The sequence below is a fragment of the Ceratotherium simum genome, chromosome X, assembly GCF_057802395.1.
Source record: "Ceratotherium simum simum isolate JZ-2026a chromosome X, ASM5780239v1, whole genome shotgun sequence".
In the NCBI taxonomy this organism is placed as follows: Eukaryota; Metazoa; Chordata; class Mammalia; order Perissodactyla; family Rhinocerotidae; genus Ceratotherium; species Ceratotherium simum.
This window is the reverse complement of record NC_141940.1, coordinates 73,211,039-73,232,174: the sequence shown is the minus strand read 5'-3', so window position 1 is coordinate 73,232,174 and position 21,136 is coordinate 73,211,039. Positions and strand designations below refer to the sequence as shown.

Sequence of the window (21,136 nt, the reverse complement as noted above, 5' to 3'; positions counted from 1 at the left end):
CATTCCTTTCACTCTCATTCGCAGGCTCCTCCTTTTCTGCCTGGCCATTCAGTGATGAAGTTCTTCAGGACTCAGTCCTAGGCTTGCTCTTTTTTTTTTTTTTTTGTGAGGAAGATCAACCCTAAGCTAACATCCATGTCAATCCTCCTCTTTTTGCTGAGGAAGACTGGCCCTGAGCTAACATCCATGCCCATCTTCCTCCACTTTATGTGGGACACTGCCACAGCATGGCCTGACAAGCTGTGTCTCAGTGCGCGCCTGGGATCCGAAACAGGGCTGCCAGCAGCGGAGCGTGCGCACTTAACCGGTACGCCACGGGGCCGGCCCTGTCTTCTTATATATAACTCTCATCTAGACACTCTCAATTATGCCCATGACTTCAAATACCACCCACATGCAGATGACTCACACATTTTTATCTCTAGGCCATATCTTTCCTTTGTGGTCCAGATCTGTGTATTATAGTAATAATAGCTAACACATATTTAAAACAGTGTCTGGCATATAGTAAGTACTATATAAATGTTTGCTATTATCAGTACTCCTCCTCGTCCTTTCTCTTCACCAGAAGCTTTCACCTCAGCCTATTAGGAAAGTTGGGGTGTTTTTCCTTGGAGAAGAGGGATATACTCCAATATCCAATTTTATGTTTCAGTAAGAAAATAGGATTTTCTTGACAGTCAGGTTTTGCTAGTCTATAAAATGACAACATTTTTACCATAGCATTGCATCAGCTTCAGGATTAAGGAAGATTATATTCACCTGCTGAGGGAGTTAAGTTTCATGTATAGAATGCCACTGTGCTAGGCACTTCTACCCACATTATTTTACTTAATCCTCAAACCTGTTCTGTGAGGTAGGTATTATCCCAGATTTTTATAGATGAGGAAACCAAGGCTCAGAGAAGGAAATAGCTTGCTTGAGGTCACACAGCTACTGATTAAAACCTCAGTCATTGCTAAGAGCTGTCCTAGAGCCATCTGAAAACATCCAAAATCTAAGGACCCAACTGGGATCTTAGAAGAGGAGCTTAACACCACGCCCCTCTAGCCTCACAGAGTCCCTTTGACAAGCCTGTTTGGGAACCAGTGAGGCCCTTCGTTGATCAATGATGTCTCACATTGATATAATGCTTTTCCAAATAACTTTTATGTCTCTGATCACCTCATCTGTAACCTCAGTGGGACCCCTAGGTACTTTACCTCTCACTTCATCCAGATCAGTAATTATCTCCCAGTTATGTCACATTCAGTGTTACTGTCTCTGGGACCCCTGCCTCCACTGTCCTCTTTCTCCCTTTCTGCTCCCAAAGTCCCAGAACACTGCTAGAGGGAGAAGCAAGCAGACCAATATAAATTGATGCTGTCCAAATTCAACTTGGCCCTTGCAGCTGCTCAGCAACCCTTTTATTTGTCTCATACATTCCCTGGCACTCTCCCCACAGAGACTGTTCCAGACCTTCCTCTTCTCAAATTCCAGCTCCTCCTGTTCCACCCCTTCAGACTAATACACACATCATCATCAGATGCTTGACAATTCAATAACATTGTTTTAAAACTTTTTTATGGAGAATTTAAAACATGTACAAAGTAGACTAGTATATAATGAATTCTCATTTACCAAACACTCAGCTTCAACTAGTATCAACTTTTGGGCTCTCTTGTTTCATCTATTTCCTTCCTCCCATATTATTTTGGAGCAAATCCCAGATATGATATTATTCCATTCCCAAATAATTAAGTATGTATCTTTAAAAGGTAAGGATTCTTTTTAAAAAATCATAATTGTGATACCATTAGCACACATTAAATAAACAAGCAATATTCCCTTAATATCATCAAATACCAAGTCAGTATTTAAATTTCCAAGTTTTCTAAATTTCAAAAGAATTTTTTACAGCTTTTTTGTTTGAATCAGTATCCAAATAAAGTCCACACATTGTGGTTGGTGGATATGTGTTATATGTCACTTTTAAACTAAAGGTTCCCCTTCATCTCTTTTTTTCCTTACGATTTTTTGTTGAGGAAATGAGATTGTTTTCCAGTAGAGTTTCACACAGTCTGGGTTTTGCTGATTACATCTCTGTTGTATAGTTTAACATGTTTCCTTGACCTCTGTTTGTTGTATATATTGGTAAAATCAATAACGTCTATGCAATGCGTCTTCTATGTTCATTGTCCTATTTTCAGTGGTGTGGGGAAATTGCATGTGACCAAAGAAATGGAAGGTGTCTGGCTTGGAGAGTGACTCAGGAAGGAGCGAGGACCTCTTTAGCAGGACAGAAACAACAGATGGTTAGGGTCAAAGCTCAATAAATAGTAACGGAGGTCCAGGCAAGATAGGATGGGTGAGGGGCCGTGTAGTGTCAGATTTCCACTCTACTGCTATGTAGAGCAGGACAGGCAGGAAAGCAATGATCAGGCCGAAGTCAGAACTGGAAAAAGAGAGGTAACACTTGAGGCAGCAGCTTGGACTATTTCTCAGGGGATTACTCTACTTGCTATACCCCGTTTTCTAAATATATCTTATTCATTCCCACCTCTGTGCCCTTGCCCAGGATGTTTCCTCTGCTTGGATTATTATCTCCTTTCTCGCCACCTATCCAAATCCTACTTATCTTTAATGACCAGTGCAAGTTTCCTCTTTCTCATATTTTTGCTTAAAGTCATAAAATATCTCTGAAAGGATAAACAAGAGATCAAGAACACTGATTGCCTTCCCAGGAAGGGAACTGGATGGTTAGAGGACAGGGCTGGAAGGGAGAATGATATTACTGATTTGTTGCAGGAGCGACAGTTAATCTGATCAAAGTGTCTAATATGAAATCTGTGGAAGTAGAAGCAGGGAGATTGGAATTTTTAGTTTGAGGAGGAAGAGGAAAGTCTGGAACAGTCTCTGTGGGGAGAGTGCCAGGGAATGTATGAGACAAGTAAAAGGGTTGCTGAGCAGCTGCAAGGGCCAAGTTGAATTTGGACAGCATGAATTTATATTGGTCTGCTTGCTTCTCCCTCTAGCAGTGTTCTGGGACTTTGGGAGCAGAAAGGGAGAAAGAGGACAGTGGAGGCAGGGGTCCCAGAGACAGTAACACTGAATGTGACATAACTGGGAGATAATTACTGATCTGGATGAAGTGAGAGGTAAAGTACCTAGGGGTCCCACTGAGGTTACAGATGAGGTGATCAGAGACATAAAAGTTATTTGGAAAAGCATTATATCAATGTGAGACATCATTGATCAACGAAGGGCCTCACTGGTTCCCAAACAGGCTTGTCAAAGGGACTCTGTGAGGCTAGAGGGGCGTGGTGTTAAGCTCCTCTTCTAAGATCCCAGTTGGGTCCTTAGATTTTGGATGTTTTCAGATGGCTCTAGGACAGCTCTTACAATGACTGAGGTTTTAAGCAAGTGGAATTCATCACTGAAACTGGAGCTTCTGCAAGAGGCACGCTGGAAGGAGTAATAAAAAAAAATTAAAGAAACCACTCTTTATTGAGTCTTTACTATGATCTAAGCACTATAATAAATAAATAAATATTTTCTCTTTTTCTCTCCGTATTATATATACATATATCTCAAATGAGAATTTATATTCTCATTTAATTCTTACAACAATGTATTAAAAGCATTATTATTATCATTTTTTTAACAGATGAGGGAACTGAGCTTTAGGGAGGTTATATAATTTTCCCTAGGTCACACAGCTATCAAGTGTAAGAGCTGGGACTCAAATCCAGGTCTAACTGTAAAGCCTGTGCTCTTTGGTGTCTAGCAGTACTTTTCAGCAAACACCTCCCTCCATAAATGAATCTTATTTTGCCAATGACATCTGTTATAAAATTATAGATGCATTCTCCCCAGAAATAATTATACACTGAATTGAAAGCTTTTTGTAAGTAAGGAGTTAATTGAGTAGGGTGGAAGAGATGCTTGGAGGCAGTGAAACCAATTGAAGATAATTGCAATGGTCGGGGGGAGAAAGATGAGACCCCAAACTAAGTGGGTGTGGTAGTAAGAATGGAGAAGAGAGTAATGGATTTAAGAGATATGTCTTAGTTCAGGATGCTATAACAAAGTACCATAGACTAGGTGGTTTATAAACAACAGAAATTTATTTCTCACAGTCTTGGAGGCTGGAAGTCCAAGATCAGGGTGCCAGCATGGTCAGGTTCTGGTGAGGGCCCTCTACCAGGTGGAGAGCAGAGAGAGGAAGCAAGCTCTCTCGTGACTCTTATAAGGGCATTAATCCCATTTATGACCTCATCTAATCCTAATTACCTCCCAAAGGCCCCACCTCCTAGTATCATCACATTGGGGGATAGGATTTCAACATATGAATTTTAGGGGGACACAAACATTCAGTCCATAACAAAATAGTTCCACAGGTAGGAGTGAAAGTAATATGGCCATGCTGGTCTTCTGTGTTCCTTGAACTTAATACAGCTCACTCTTTCCTCAGTGCCTCTATACTGTCTGATCCCCCTGCCTGGAATAGTCTTCCTGCAGGTCTCTGAATAGCTGGCTCCTTCTTGTCATTCACGTCTCAGCTCAAATATCACCTCTCATGATAGGGAACCAATTCATTACCTTGAAAATTCAACAATAAAGGGAGAGAGTCAAGCATTTATCCTGCCTTTACTAGATGGACTGGGTAACAAAATAGTAGATGAGGGGACATGTCTTTTTACAAAACTATTCCAATGAATAAAAAGAAATAATAAAATTAGAATATCACCATTTTACAATCTTTGATAAATAGATATAAAGAGTAAGCAACAACAGTTTCTAAGAAAGAAAAACGTCAGACATTATGTCCATCCTGTACTCATACCAAAGGGATGGAAATTGAGTTTGATCTAGTCTTTGGATCCAGCTGCCAATTTGCAGGAAGTACAGACAGAGGAACTGGACAATGCCTGTGCAATTAGCAAAGTCCAGAATGAGAAGCCTTACAGATCAAACTGCTCAAGTTCTTCTATAAAAAATCACCTCTTGGAGAGGCTTTTCTTGACCATCCTCTCTAAATTAGCACCTGCTGTCCAAGTTACTGTCACATCCTATTTGATTTTCCCCATAGCCTTTATCATCAACTGAGGTTTCCTTACATGAGAAGCAATATAGGATTACAGTTAAAAGGACAGACTATAACATGAAGCTGCCTGGATTTAAATCTTCACTCCTCCACTTACTACCTATATGCCCTTAAACTACTTAAGAGCTATGTGCCTCAGTTTCCCCAACTACAAAATAGGATTAAAAACAGTGCCTATATCATAGGGTCATTAGGAGTATTAAATGAGTTAACATATCTAAAAAGCTTAGCACAGTGCCTAGTATAGGATAAGTATAAAAATGTTAACCATATTATTGCATAATTATTTTTTTACTTGTATATTATTTGTCTCTTTCACTAGAATATAAGTATGTCTTTATGCACTATTCCCAGCACCTAAAACTGCCTGGCGCATACATAATATGTGCTCAATAAATATTTGTTGAATAAAGGGCCTGAATTAGGGTGGCAAAGAATAGACAGAAAAGAGACTATATATAAGATATTATCTTTTAAAAAAGGAAAAAATCTTGGACTTGATGATTTTTTTTCTGATAGAGGAGGGAAGGATATAAGATGACTACTCCAAGGCTTCAAGCTTAAGTAATACATAGAAGGCTAGTGCTTTTAACAGAAATAGGGAAACCAGGAACTAGAACTAATATTATTTGAATATTCTCGTAATGAATTTTATTTTAGATACGAGTTTGAAATGATGGCTAAACATACGAGTGGAAATGCTAGCAGGAAGTTAATTGTAAATGCAGAATTGGAGTTCATGAGAAAAGTCAGCACTGAAGCTAGATTTGAGTATCATCTGCATTAATGTGACACTCAAATATTCAACTTTCTGGTATGAGCTTCCTTCATCTTTAAAAAACAAAAAACTTGCAGAAGTGAATAAAATGGAAAATAAAATATTTGAATCTTTAAATTTATTCTTCAAAGGAAGTCACTGTTAGCAGTTTGGTATGTATCCTTCCAAACATTTTCTATGCATTTGCATACAACATGTACGACATAGTAAAAGTCTGAGTAGATACCTACATACGTATATATGGAGAAGTTTTTTTTTTCTTTTTGTCCAATGAGGAATCATTCTATAATATTTTTCTGTAACTTGCTTAATTGTTAAGCATAGCACTTTTTTTTCATTTTTCTTATTGAGATCATAATGGTTTATAACATTGTGTAATTTCAGGTGTACATTGTTATTTATCAATTTCTGTATAGACTGGATCATGTTCACCACCAGTAGTCTAATTTCTATCCATCACCATTCATATGTACCCCTTTAGCCCTTTTGCCCAACCCCCTTCCCCTCTGGTAACCACTAATCTGTTCTCTTTATCCATGTGTTTCTTTATCTTCCACATATGAGTGAAATCATGCAGAATTTGTCTTTCTCTGTCTGGCTTATTTTGCTTAACATCATATACCCTCAAGGTCCATCTATGTTGTTGCAAATGGGATGATTTTGTCTTCTTTTATGGCTGAGTAGTATTCCGTTATATGTATACATATACCACATCTTCTTTATCCATTCATCCATAGAAGGGCACTTGGGTTGCTTCCACGTCTTGGCTATTGTGAATAATGCTGCAGTGAACATAGGGGTGAATAAATCTCTTTGGATTGTTGATTTCAAGATCTTTGGATAAATAACCAGTAATGGGATAGCTGGATGTATGGTATTTCTATTTTAAATTTTTTTGAGAAATCTCCATACTGTTTTCCATAGTGGCTGCACCGGTTTGCATTCCCACCAGCAGTGTATGAGGGTTCCCTTTTCTCCACATCCTCTCCAACATTTGTTTTTTGTCTTGGTAATTATAGCCATTCTGACAGCTGTAAGGTGGTATCTCATTGTAGTTTTGATTTGCATTTCTCTAATAACTAGTGATGTTGAACATCTTTTCATGTGCCTGTTGGCCATCTATATATCTTCTTTGGAAAAATGTCTGTTCATATCCTCTGCCCATTTTTTGATCGGGTTGTTTGTTTCTTTGTTGTTGAGTTGTATGAGTTCTTTATATATTTTGGAAATTAACCGCTTGTCAGATATATGATTTGCAAATATTTTCTCCCAGTTGGTGGGTTGTCTTTTTGTTTTGCTCATGGTTTCCTTTGCCTTGCAGAAGATCTTTAGTCTGATGTAGTGTCATTCGTTTATTTTTTCTTATGTTTCCCATGCCTGAGTAGACATGGTATTTGAAAAGATTCTGCTAAGACCAATGTCAAAGAGTGTACTGCCTATATTTTCTTCTAGGAGTTTTATGGTTTCAGGTATTATATTCAAGTCTTTAATCCATTTTGAGTTCATTTTTATGTATGGCATAAGGTAATGGTCTACTTTCATTCTTTTGCATGTGGCTGTCTAGTTTTCCTAACACCATTTATTGAAGAAACTTTTCTTTCTCCATTGTATGTTCTTGGCTCCTTTGTCAAAGATTAACTGTCCTTAGATGTGTGGTTTTATTTCTGGGCTTTCAATTCTGTTCCATTGATCTGTGTGTCTGTTTTTGTGCCAGTACCATGCTGTTTTGATTACTATAGCTTTGTAGTATATTTTGAACTGAGGGATTGTGATGCCTCCACCTTTGTTCTTTTTTTCTCAGGATTGCTTTGGCTATTCGAGGTCTTTTGTTGTTCCATATAAGTTTTAGGATTCTTTGTTCCATCTCCATGAAGAATGTCATGAGATTCTGATTGGGATTGCATTGAATCTGTAGATTGCTTTAGGTAATATGGACATTTTAACTATTTTTGTTCTTCCAATCCATGAGCATGGAATATCTTTCCATTTCTTTATGTCTTCTTCAATTTCTTTCAATAAAGTCTTATAGTTTTCAGTGTGTAGGTCTTTCACCTCTTTGGTTAAATTTTTTCCTAGATATTTTATTCTTTTTGTTGTGATTGTAAATGGGATTGTATTCTTAACTTCTCTTTATGCTAGTTCCTTATTGGTGTATAGAAATGCAACTGATCTTTACAAGTTGATTTTGTACCTTGCAACTTTGCTGTAGTTGTTAATTATTTCTAATGGTCTTCTGGTGGATTCTTTAGGGTTTTCTATATATAGAATTGTATCATCTGCAAACAGCAAGAGTTTTATTTCTTCATTTCCAATTTGGATTCCTTTTATTTCTTTTTCTTGCCTAATTGCTCTGGCCAAAACCTCCAGTACTATGTTGAATAGTAGTGGTGAGAGGGGGCACCCTTGTCTTATACCTGTTCTCAGAAGGATGGCTTTCAGTTTTTCACTGTTAAGTATGATGTTGACTGTGGGTTTGTCATATACGGCCTTTATTATGTTGAGGTAGTTTCCTTCTATACCCATTTATTGAGAGTTTTTATCATAAATGGATGTTGGATCTTGTCAAATGCTTTCTCTGCCTCTATTGAGATGATCCTGTGATTTTTATTCCTCATTTTGTTAATGTGGTGTATCACACTGATTGATTTGCAGATGTTGAAGCATCCCTGTGTTCCTGGTATAAATCCCACTTGATCATGGTGTATGATCCTTTTGATGTATTGCTGTGTTCAGTTTGCCAATATGTTGTTGAGGACTTTTGCATCTTTGTTCATCAGTGATATTGGCCTGTAAGTTTCCTTATTTTTGCTGTCCTTGCCTGGTTTTGGTATCAGGCTAATGTTGGCCTCATAGAATGAGTTAGAAAGTGTTCCAGCTTCTTCAATTTTTTGGAATAGTTTGAGAAGGACAGGTATTAAATCTTCTTTGAATGTTTGGTAGAATTCTCTAGAGAAGCCATCTGGTCCTGGACTTTTGTTTTTTGGGAGGTTTTTGATTACTGTTTCAATCTCTTTACTTGTGATTGGTCTATTCAGATTCTTTATTTCTTCTTGATTCAGTTTTGGGAGGTTGTATGAGTCTAAGAATTTATCCATTTCTTCTAGGTTATTCAATTTGTGGGCATATAGTTTTTCATAGTATTCTTTTATAATCCTTTGTATTTCTGTTGTATCTGTTGTAATTTCTCCTCTTTCATTTCTAATTTTATTTGAGCCTTCTATTTTTTTCTTAGTGAGTCTGGCTAAGGGTTTGTCAATTTTGTTTATCTTCTCAAAGAACCAGCTCTTAGTTTCATTCATCCTTTCTACTGTTTTTTTAGTCTCATTTATTTCTTTTCTAATTTTTTCTTCTTTTTTTGGTGAAGAAGATTAGTCCTGAGCTAACATCCATTGCCAGTCTTCCTCTTTTTGTTTCAGGAAGATTGTCTCTGAGCTAACATCTGTGCCAGTCTTCCTCTATTTTTTGTCTGTGGGATGCCACCACAGCATGGCCTGATGAGCAGGGTGTAGGTCCATGCCCGGGATCTGAACCCGTGAACTCTGGGCTGCCAAACCAGAGTACATGAACTTAAGCGCTAAGCCACCAGGCTGGCCCCATCTGATTTTTCTTATTTCCCTCCTTCTGGTAAATTTGGTCTTTGTTTGTTCTTCTTTTTCTAGTTCTCTTAGGTTTAGTTTAAGATTACTTATTTAATATTTTTCTTGTTTGTTGAGGTGGGCCTGTATTGCTACGAATTTTCCTCTTAGAACTGCTTTTGCTGCATCCCATAAGAGTTGATATGTTATATTTTCATTTTCATTTGTCTCCAGGTTTTTTTAAATTTCTCCTTTGATTTATTCATTGATCCAATGGTTGTTCAGTAGCATGTTGTTTAGTCTCCACATAGTTGTGACCTTACAGCTTTTTTCTTGTATTTGATTTCTAGTTTCAGAGCATTGTGGTTGGAAAAAATGCTTGATATGATTTCCACCCTCTTAAATTTCTTGAGGCTTGCCTTGTTTCCCAATATATGGTCTATCTTTGAGAATGTTCCCTGTGCACTTGAGAAGAATGTGTATTCTGCTGTTTTGGGATGGAATGCTCTCTATATTAAGTCCATCTGATCAAGTGTTTCATTTAAATGCACTATTTCCTTGTTGGCTTTCTGTCTGGATGACCTATCCATTGATGTAGGGTGTAGATGTCCCCTACTATTATTGTTTGCTGTTCATTTCTCCCGTTAGGTCTGTTAATAGTTGCTTTATATACATTGGTGTTCCTGTGTTAGATGCGTATATATTCATAAGTGTCATGTTCTCTTGGTGGAAAGTCCCTTCTTATCATTATATACTGCCCCTCTTTGTCTCTCATTGTCTTTTTTAATTATTTAATTTATTTATTTATCTTTTCCCCCAAAGCCCCAGTAGATAGTTGTATGTCATAGTTGCACATCCTTCTAGTTGCTGTATGTGAGACACGGCCTCAGCATGGCTGGAGAAGCGGTGCGTCAGTGCGTGCCCGGGATCTGAACCCCGGGCTGCCAGCAGTGGAGTGCGCACACTTAACCGCTAAGCCACGGGGCCGGCCCTCTCATTGTCTTTTTTATCTTGAAGTTTGCTTTGTCTGATATAAGTATGGCAACACCTGCCTTCTTTTGCTTGCCATTTGCTTGGAGTATCTTCCAAGCAATCCCATCTTCCATCCCTTTCCCTTCACTCTGAGCCTGTGTTTGTCTTTAGAGCTGAGGTGTGTTTCCTGGAGGCATCATATTGTTGCATCTTGTTTTTCAATCCATCCAGCTACTCTGTGTCTTTTGATTGGAGAATTCAATCCATTTACATTTAGAGTGATTATTGATATATGAGGGCTTAATATTGCCATTTTATCTCTTGTTTTACAGTTGTTCTGTATTTCCATTTTTTTCTCTTCCCTTGTATTTCTGACTGCCATTTCATTTTGGTGGTTTTCTGTGGTGGTTTTCTCAGTTTTCTCTTTATGATTTGTGTCTCTGTTCTGATTTTTTATTTAGTGGTTACCATGAGGTTTGTACAAAAGATCTTGTGGAGGAGACAGTCCATTTTCTTTCTTTTTTTTTTTGGTGAGGAAGATCACCCCTAAGCTAACATCCGATGCCGCTCCTCCTCTGTTTTGCCGAGGAAGATTGGCCCTAAGCTAACATCCATGGCCATCTTCCTCTACTTTATATGGGACGCCGCCACAGCATGGAGTGACAAGCAGTGCATTGGTGCATGCCCAGGATCCGAACACGCGAACCCCTGGCCGCCGAAGTGGAGCCCACACACCTAACTGCTTGCACCACTGCGCCAGCCCTGAGATAGTCCATTTTCTGATAGCCTCTTATCTCCATTAGCCTAAGCAGGTTCCATCCCTTTCCTCTTCCTCTTCTAAGTTATTGTTGTCACAAATTATTCTGTTTTGTGTTGTGAGTTTGTGACTAAGTTGAAGTGTTTATAGTTACTTTTGATGCTTGCCTTCCCTTTATCTTTTATGTTATAATTAAGTATTTGCTACCCTATTCTGAAAGAGAGCTGCATTTTTCTGATTTTGTCTGTCTGTTTATATCCTTGCCCCAAACTTTGTAGACCTTTGCCTTTTTGTTTCAGGTATGAGGGCATCCTTGATCATTTCTTGTAAGGGAGATCTACTGGTGATAAACTCCCTCAGCTTTTGTTTATCTGGGAAAGCTTTTATTTCTCCATCATATCTGAAGGATAGTTTCACTGGATAGAGTATTCTTGGCTGAAAGATTTTGTCTTTCAGCATTTTGAATATCTCATTCCAGTCTCTCCTGGGTTGTAAGGTTTCTGCCAAGAAATCCACTGAAAGCCTGATGGGGGTCCTTTGTAGGTTGTTTTCTTCTGCCTTGCTGCCCTTAATATTTTTTCTTTGTCATTGACTTTTGCCAATTTTACTATTATATGCCTTGGAGAAGGTCTTTTAGCATTGATGTAATTAAGAGTTCTATTGGCTTCATGTATTTCTAGGTCCAGTTTCTTCCCCAGGTTTGGGAAATTGTCAGCTATTATTTCTTTGAATAAGCTCTCTGTTCCTTTCTCCTGATCTTCTCCCTCTGGAATACCTATAATCCTTATGTTGCTTTTCCTAATTGCGTCAGATATTTCTCAAAGTATTCCTTCATTTTTGAAAAAATCTTTCTTCTCTCTCCTCCTCCAACTGAAGCTTTTCTTTATTTCTGTCCTCTAAATCACTAATTCTTTCCTCCATAAAGTCAGCTCTATTTTTTAATTATTCTAGATTAATTTTTATCTCATTGTGTTGTTCGTATCCAGAACTTTTTTTTTTTTATAGTTTCAATGTCTTTGGTGAAGTATTCCTTCTTCTCATTTTTTTCCTGAGCTCATTGATCTGTCTTTTTGAGTCTTCTTATAACTCGTTGCGTTTCTTTATGACAGCTATTTTGAGTTTTCTGTCATTTAGATTGTAAATTTCTGTGACTTCAAGGTTGGTTTCTGGAGACTTGTCATTTTCCTTCTGCTGTGAATCATAGCTGTAGTTTTTCATGGTGTTTGATGAAGTGATCCTTTGCCAGTGTGTAGTGGTAATATCAGGTCCCAGATTCCACCTACTACTGCTGGGGGGCAGCAAAAGCTGTGTTACTGATCCCACCCCATCTGCTGGAAGTTGCTGGGGTATGGTGGGTGCTCCCACCGGCTGAGAAAGCATTTGCACACAGGCTCAGGGCCGCTGCCACCTCGTCTTATAGTTATGCTGAGGCACGTTCCCACTTGTGGGGTTGCAGCGGTACAATGGGCGGTCTTGCCGGCCAGAAAAGCATTCACGTGTGCGCGCAGACCCACTACTGCCTCTTCTTACGGTTGCGATGGCTGCTGTGCTTGGTGGGCGGGGCTTATTCACAGAGTCCAAGCCTGGGCCACTTGTTGGGACTGCAGTAGCATGGTGGGCTCTCCTGCCGGCCAGGAAAGTGTTCACGCACAGGCTCAGGGCTGCTGCCACCTCTTTTTACAGTCACGCCGAGGTGTGTTCCCACTTGTGGGGCCACAAGGGCACTATGGGCACTCCTGCTGGCCAAGAAAGCATTGGCGAACACACGTAGATCTGTTGTCACCTCTTCTTATGGTAGCACTGGCTGCTGTGTTTGGTGGGCGGGGCTTCTTCACGGGGTCCGAGCCTGGGCCAATTTTTAGGACCACATCAGCATGGTAGGGTCTCCTGTTGCCAGGAAAGTGTTCTCACGTGGGCTCAGGGCTGCTGCCACCTCTTCTTACAGTCGTGCCAAGGCGTGTTCCCACTTGCAAGACTGCAGCAGTATTATGGGTGCTCCTGCCAGCTGAGAAATTGTTCACATGTGCACATAGGGCTGCCAGGGAAGTGTAGGGGAGTGCTCGCCTATCTCCGCTACTTCCAGGGGCCCAGTCCATCCACCTTCAGATGTATAGCTGTGGGTCTCTCAGGCATCCTCTCGTGCTGTGTGGGCATCCTCCATTGGTCAGTGAATGTCCATTTAGTTGTAGTTCAAAGGGGGAGAGATAAAGGCAACAGCTCACTCTGCCATTTTGCTGACATCACCAGCATAGCACTTTATACTCCTTGAAGATATGTCAAGATATGTCCTTGTCAATATGTATAGATGTATATGTATAGATATTTAGAGATCTCTGACATTCTTTTTTGTGCTGCATAGTACTTTATTATATGGATATGCCATAATTTATTTAACTATTCCCCTATTGATGGACGCTTGTTTCCCATTTTTTGTTATTACAAGTTATGCAGCAATGAAAATCACTGTACATGTATCTTTGAATATTTGTGCTAATATTTCTTGAGGATAGATTCCTAGAAGTGGGATTGCTGGAAAGAAGACATACACATCCTTGCAATCTAAAATGTTAATTGATACTGCTCAATTTCTCTCTACAAAGGCTGTTCCAATTTACATGGCCACCCAACAGTGTATGAGGTACCAGTTTCCCCAATACCCTCATCAATACTTTATGTTATCAATTAAAATTTTTTTACCAACCAGATGTACAAATAATGCTCTCATTTTTATTTTGCATTTCTTCTCATTACAGGAAAGGGTGAGCAATTTTTTATGGCATATTCATGTAGAGACTTTCAATTAACCTGTTTTCAGCACCATATGTCATGCCCATCCTCTGCTGTATTTGGTGTCTCGGATCCTGGAGCCCTTCCATAGTTTTACTGGTAAAATGTCCCCTTCTCAACTGTATCCTTCTTTGTACTAGACCAAAATTTCTTCCCAGCTACTGTTTCAGCTACTATTTCTCAAATGGCTTTCCTGCCTCTAGAGAACCCCCAGAACTTTCTGTCCTTTTGAGTTTGTACATATTTTATGTATTATTTTAGTATACTTTAAGTGGTATCTCAGAAGGGATTTGAAATGCTATATTTGTCATATACTAAATTCCCACATGTGACTGCCTCTCTATTTAATTCCATTGATCTGTCTATTCTTGAACCATATCACAGCTTTATATAATTGATATCTGGTAGGCAAGTATTCCCTTATTTCTATCTTTTAAAAGTTTCTTGGCTATTTTTGTATATTCTTCCAGATGAACTTCAGAACCAACTTGTCCAGTACTACCACTCTATGCCCCTAAATTCCAATGAGATTGCTATGGGAATTTGTAGTTATTTAAAATTTTTTTCAATTATGAAATTTCTCATTCAGGAATATTGTACATCTATTCATGTCAGATCTTCACATTTATAGCCTTAAGTAATATTTTGTAGTTTTATTCATGTAAATGTTTTGTACATTTCTTGTCAGGTTTATTCCCATCATTTTTTTTCTCACTACTGTGAATGGGATCTTTTTTCCCCATTATATTTTCTAATTGGATATTGTTTTTATAGAGAGAAGTAATTGATTTAAAACTTAAACTCTTTTTCCATTTAACTCTAATGGTATCTCAGTTGATTCTCTTAGATTATTTATGTATCATATATAAACAAGGACATTTTATGACTCTTCCTTTACAACATTTATAACTTTTGTGTTAATGTTTTGACTAGAACCTGCAGAACAAGGTTGAGTAATACTTGTAAAGACAAATGAATATTCTTGTTTTGTTCTGACTTTAAGTGAATGCTAATAGTATTTCACTATTGAGTATGATGATTGTAGTTGTTCTCTATACTCTTCATCAAGTTATAAAATTCTCCTGTTCCTAGCCCACTGAGAGAATATTTTTAAGGTACTACAAGCACAAGGTAAAAAACTCAAATAGTACAAAAGAGTATGTGAAGAGTTGCCATCTCTGTTCCCCAATTTCCCAGTTCCCTTACTGAGAGGCAATTTCTATTAACAATTTTTATGTGAACTACCAGAAAGAAATCAATGCAAATCTAAGCATATATATGAATATGTTATTTTTTACACAAATAGTGGCATACTATAAACACTATTCTAAACCCTGATTTTTTTGTTGATAAATCAGCTATCAGTCATTTCTTTGTAAGTAATCTGTCTTTACTTTTTGGCTCTTCCCCTCCCACTTTGATTACGGAAAATTTCAAATATTCAAAAGTAAAGAGAATAGTACACTGAATACCAGTGTACCTGTTACCCAGCTTCAGTGATTATTAACTCATGGCCAATCTTGTTTCACCTATATTCCCCTAACCCCTGCTCCTCCACCTGCACACCAAGGTTATTCTGAAGTAAATATCAGACATCATATTATTTAATTTCATCCATAAATATGTATGTTGTGTTTGGTATATATCTAAAATATAAGCACTTTTATTAAACATTACAAGAAAACTACCATCTCTAAAAAATTAACAGTTCTTTAATATCATCAGATGTACAGTCACTATTTCAAATTTTCCTGATTGTCTCATAAATGTTTGCATGTTTACGTCTAGTTTGTTTGAATCAGGATCCAAAAAAGGACTATACTCTGTAATTGGTTGATATGTTTCTTAAATCTCTTAATCTGTAGGTTAAGAGATTTCCTTCCTTCTCCTTCCTTCTCCTCCCCTTTTTTTTCCTCCCATGGGATTCATTTGTTGAAGAAACTGGATTGTTTGTCCTATACCACTTCCCATAGAATGGATTTTCATGATTGCATCCCTGTGGTGTGGTTCCCTTGTTCCTTATATTTCCTGAATATTGATTAGATCTAGCAGCTTGATTGGATTTACACTCAGGTTCTATTTTTTCCTCTTTCGGTGGGGGCAAGAATATGTCATAGTAGACACAAAGTCTCTTGCTCATTTTAAGATCTTCTCTTTGATGTTTTGAAGTTTTACTTCAATGTATCTGGATGAGGATTTCTTTCTTTGTTTTCTTTTTCCTGTTTAGGATTCCTGAATCTTGAGGATTGGCATATTTTATCAATTCTCAGCTATTTTCTCTTCAAATACTGCTGCTCCACTGTTTTCTCTATTCTTCACCTGAACTCCAATTAGATATCACCTGTAAGCCTGGGGCCTTTAAAACTTAGGCTGTAGGCCACCAGGGATCAGATGACTTCAGAGCAAAAGTATGCTCCAGCACTTACTCAATAGAGTTGTGGTTATTTCATTGTTTCCTCTACTTTACTGCCAATGCAGTATGGATGTATGTGTGTGTGTATGGATAGAGATATATATCTCCACATACACTTAAAAATATATCTTGAAATTCATTCCGTATCACTATACAGTCATGCACCACATAACGACGTTTTGGTCAATGACAGACTGCATATATGACAGTGGTCCCATAAGATTAGTACTATATAGCCTAGGTGTGTAGTAGGCTATACCATCTAGGTTTGCGTAACTACACTCTGATGTTCACACAATGACGAAATCACCTAACAATGCATTTCTCATAATATATCTCCATCATTAAGCAATGCATGACTGTATAATCTACCTCATTCCTTTTCTTTTTTTCATTTATTGAGGTATAACTTACACATAGTAAAATGCACGAATCATAGTAAAATGCAGGAATACAGAACATTTCCAGCACCACAGAAAGCTGGCTTCTTGTGCCCCCTCTCAGTCATTACCCACTCCCAAGATTAACCACATTCTGATTTCTGTAGTCATAGATTAGTTTTGCCTGTATTTGAATTTCATATAAATAGAATCATAAGGAGTATGTACTCTTTCACCTTTGATTTCTTTCATTCAACATTGTCTGTGAGCTTCATCTATATTGTTGAGTATATCAATAGTTTGTTATTTTTCATTGCTGTGTAGAATTCTATCTTCTTAAAATTAACTTTTGTTTTATGGATACATCCTAATTTAGTTAACTAATTCTCTACTGATGGATATTTAAATAGTTTTCAGTCTTTCATTACTACAAACACTACTGCAGTGCATATGTTTATTCACGCATCTTTGCCAATATGTGTAAGTATATCAGTAGGATAAAATCCTAGATGTGTGAGTGCTATGTGAAAGATTATGTGCATTATTAGTCTTAATAGATATTGCCAAATTGCCTTCCAAAGAGGGTGTATTAATTTATACACCCACCCGCAATATATATGCGGGCCTGTTTCCCAACATCCTTGCCAACTATTAACAAATGTTTTATTCTTTGACAACCTGACAGATAAAAATAGAAACGTGTAATTAATAAATATTTTTGTTTTTTAACTGAAAATACATACACATGGTAAAAAAAAAATTCAAGCAATATAAAAGGATATACCATGAAAGTTATATATTACCCCTACTCCTATTCCCTAGTTCTCCTGGTTCCCTTTCCAGAAACCACCACTATAGTCAGTTTCTTGTGTATCTTTCAGATATATTCTATGCAAATAATGCATATGCAAGTATAAATGGGCTATATGTGTGTGCACATGTGTTTGGATATCTCTATCTGGTCTGCTTTAGTGATGAAAATGGAAGTTTACTTTCTTTTTTTCACTTAAAAATATATCTATATCTATATATCCATCTCTTTTCCCTTTTTTTCCACACATGGTAGCAGGCTATTCACTCTACTTTTTTCACTAAATATATCTTTGAGATTGTGTCATATCAATACATTTAGATATCAATAGCCATATCTTTTTTATGGCTACATCATAGTTTTAACCAGTCCCAGGTACTTTGGTTGTTTCCAATATCCTGTTATTATAAACAACCTCCTTGAACATACTTATTTGTGCACATGTGCCAGTATATTTGTAGGATAAATTCCTAAAAGTATGGTTCTAGATCAGAGTATATACTGGCTGATGTGGTTCCCTGCTCAACATCCATTCTGTATCGTCCCTATTGTTTAGCAGTCATAAAGTTTGAAGGGGTGGAATTGATCTCACCCCCAGCTTCTGGTGGGGGTGTACCACCGTGTAACCCAATCAGGGTAAGCTCATCCCCTGTGCCTCAGTGATTGGTTCATGCAACCCAGGCCTTAGCCAGTCAATGTATAGCACTGAAGGGGTTGTTCAGGAGTGGGCCAGTGACCCAATTCAAGTTAATGAAATGCTAGAGGATGTTTGTTGAAGTATTGAGGGAAGAAGGGTTTTTCTGTTTTTGTTCTGTGCTCTTCTGAGATAACAGAAGCCAGCTTTGTCTCTTCTCTTGGACAGTGTGGTGTAGCTGATGTGAAGCCTTCAAATGCAGCAGCCCTTTTGCTACCAGGAAGGGAGTCAAATTTATGATAAAGCTCACACTTTCGAAGACTGGAAGGAAATTAGGTCCTTGGTGATATTGTTGATTCATGCAATCGAACCAATTGCAAAGCCCACTCATCCCCTGGAATTTGCAGTTGTATGAACCAATAAATCGTTTTTATTGTTTAAGCCTATTGCAGTTGGGTTTTCTGTTACTCACTAATAAAAAAAGACGTGTACTTTTAAAATTTTTTAATAAGTTGCCTTCCTAAACTTATACCAATTTACAATCCAACAACAAAATATAGGAGTGTCTGTTTCTCCACATCCTTGCCAAAATAATATATTATTAAACTTTCTGATATTGCCATTTTTATAGGAAAAGAGTGGTATCTCGTTGTATTTGTAATGCAATCTTTTTATCATGAGTAAGGTTAAGCTTCTTTCTTTTTTTCCTGAGGAAGATTAGCCCTGAGCTAACATCTGATGCCAATCCTCCTCTTTTTTTTTGCTGAGGAAGATTGGCCCTGGGCTAACATCTGTGCCCATCTTCCTCTACTTTATATGGGATGCCACCACAGCATGGCTTGACAAGCAGTGCGTCGGTGCGCGCCCGGGATCCAAACCTGTGAACCCCGGGCCACCGAAGCGGAGTGCGCAAACTTAACTGCTACACCACTGGGCCGGCCCCTAAGCTTCTTTCTAATATGCTTAAAAATCACATGTATTTCCTTTGTATGTGTATATGTGTGTGTGTGGGGTGGGTGTGTGTGTATACTGCTCATGTTCTTTGCCTAGTTTTCTATTTCTCTTTTTCTTATTGCTTTGTAAAAACTTTTTGTATACTAAGAAAATCAGGTCTTTGTCATATGGGTTCAAATATATTTTCGGAGTTTCTCCTTTGGCTTTTGACTTTCTTTTTTCTTTTTGTATTTTTTTAAGGCAAAATATATATAACATAAAATTTACCATTGTACAATGGTACATTGTACAGTGTACAATTCAGTGGCATTAAATACATTCACAATGTTATATAACCATCACCACTATTTATTTCCAGAACTTTTTCATCATGCCAAAGAGAAACTCTGTACCCATTAAACAATAATTCTCCATTTCTCCATTGTCCCTTCCCAACAGCCCCTGGTAATCTCTATTCTACTTTCTGTCTCTATGAATTTGCCTATTCTAGGTACCTTATAGGAGTGAAATTGTACAATATTTGAACGTTTGTGTCTGGCTTATTTTACTTAGCATAATGTTTTCAAGGTTCATATTTATCATAGCATGTAGCAGAATTTTATTCCTTATTATGGCTGAATAATATTCCATTGCATGTATATACCATATTTTATTTATCCATTCATCTGTTGATGGACACTTGGGTTATTTCTACCTTTTGGCTATTGTGAATAATGCTGCTGTGAACATTGGTATACAAGTATCTGTTTGAGTCCTTGCTTTCAATTTCTTTGAGTATATACCTAGGAGTGGAATTGTTGGATCATATGGTAATTCTATGTCTAACTTTCTGAGAAACCACCAAAATCTTTTCTACAGCACCTGCAAACATTTTATATTTCCATCAGCAATGCACTAGGGTTCCAATTTCTCTCTTTTTTTTAAACTTTTATTAAATTTATTTAAACTAAAAAAGACATAGTTCACCCATTTCCCCCACCTCCCCACCCCCCAGCTCTTGCAACCAGCAATCTGTTCTCTGTATCTATGAACTTGTTTTTTTTTAGATTCTATATATAAAGAGAGATCATACAGTATTTGTCTTTCTCTGTCTGATTTATTTCACTTAGCATAATGCCCTTGAGGTCCATCCATGTGGTCACAAATGGCAAGATTTCATTTTTGGGGGGCGAATAATATTTCATTGTATATATGTACCACAATTTCTTTCTCCATTCATCCATCAATGGACATTTAGGTTGTTTCCATATCTTGGCTATTATAAATAATGCTGCAGTGAACATGGAGGTGCATATATCTTTTTGAATTAGTGTTTTTGTTTTCTTCAGATAAATACCTAGAAGTGGAATTGCTGGATCATATGGTAGTTCTATTTCTAATTTTTTGAGGAATCTCCATACTGTTTTCCATAGCAGTTGCACCAATTTACATTCCCATCAACAGAGCACAAGGGTTCCTTTTTCTCCACATCATCGCCAATGCTTGTTTTTTTTTGTCTTTTTGATAACAGCCATTCTAACAGGTATGAGGTGATATCTCATTGTGGTTTTGATTTGCATTTCCCTGATGATTAATGATGTTGAGCATCTTTTCATGTACCTCTTGGCCATCTGTATGTCTTCTTTGGAAAAATGTCTATTCAGATCTTCTACCCATTTTTTAATCGGATTGCTTGTTTTTTGTTATTGAGTTGTATGAGTTCTTTGCATATTTTGGATATTAGCTCCTTATCAGATATATGATTTGCAATTATTTTCTCCCATTCAGTAGGTTGCCTGCTAATTTTGTTGATGGTTTCGTCTGCTGTGCAGAAGCGTTTTGGTTTGATGAAATCACACTTGTTTACTTTTGTTTTTGTTTCTTTTGCTTTTGGAGTCAGATTCAAAAAATCATCTCCAAGACCTATGTCAAGGAGCTTACCCACCTATGTTTTCTTCTAGGAGTTTTATGGTTTGAGGTCTTACATTCAAGTCTTTAATACATTTTGAG

The 21,136-nt window shown here is 37.6% G+C and overlaps 1 long non-coding RNA gene across 1 annotated transcript; it reads left to right on the top strand.

Moving 5' to 3' along the window:
- Positions 1–13,859: 13,859 nt before the first annotated feature.
- LOC147911891 (uncharacterized) lies at positions 13,860–18,634 on the top strand. The gene is made up of 2 exons (XR_015550708.1): positions 13,860–14,054; positions 18,422–18,634. It is a non-coding gene; the product is annotated as an uncharacterized LOC147911891 (long non-coding RNA).
- Positions 18,635–21,136: the final 2,502 nt, after the last annotated feature.